Here is a 629-nt window from a genome sequence, read left to right on the forward strand (position 1 = left end):
GCAGAAAGCCCCCTTTTCCTCTTGCCTGCATTTGCTCTCCCCTCTTTGGATATGTTTCTCTTTTTCTACCTTTTCTTCCTTCCTCTCTCTTTCACTTTAAGATAAGGAATTGTGTTTTAAAATTTGTATGTGTGCATTTTGTATCTCCCCTTGTAGTTTGGTATTTTTATCTATTTGTGTGCCATGGCATTTGTAGCTTATATTTTATACTCCTCACCTTTCAACTTTCAACTGAATGTGTTTAGTTTCATAAGTAAGTTATACATTGTAACAATGTTAACAAGGACAGGAATCAAACTGCCCTTCTCTGTATCAGGCTGGCCCCTGAAAAAGAGAATGAATCAGTGATTGAATGTGTAACCTTATTGAATGTGTAACATAGCAGCAGACAGCAATTAACACCTGAGAAGCTGCAGATCAGCCAACGGAAGAACTCAGTAGAAGACAATGTAACAACCGGGAAATCTCTAAACGTCACTGATCAAGGGCTAGAAGCCCTGGCCTGAGTTAATCAATGCCAGAGACCAACTATTGGGCTGAATATCTCCAGATCAACCACTCCCAGAGCCCTATTCTAAATTCATCAATGGACTCCCAAACCTGCACGTACATGCGGACGACCCCTGGGG

This window comes from Alligator sinensis, unplaced genomic scaffold, assembly GCF_000455745.1.
Source record: "Alligator sinensis unplaced genomic scaffold, ASM45574v1 scaffold665_1, whole genome shotgun sequence".
In the NCBI taxonomy this organism is placed as follows: Eukaryota; Metazoa; Chordata; order Crocodylia; family Alligatoridae; genus Alligator; species Alligator sinensis.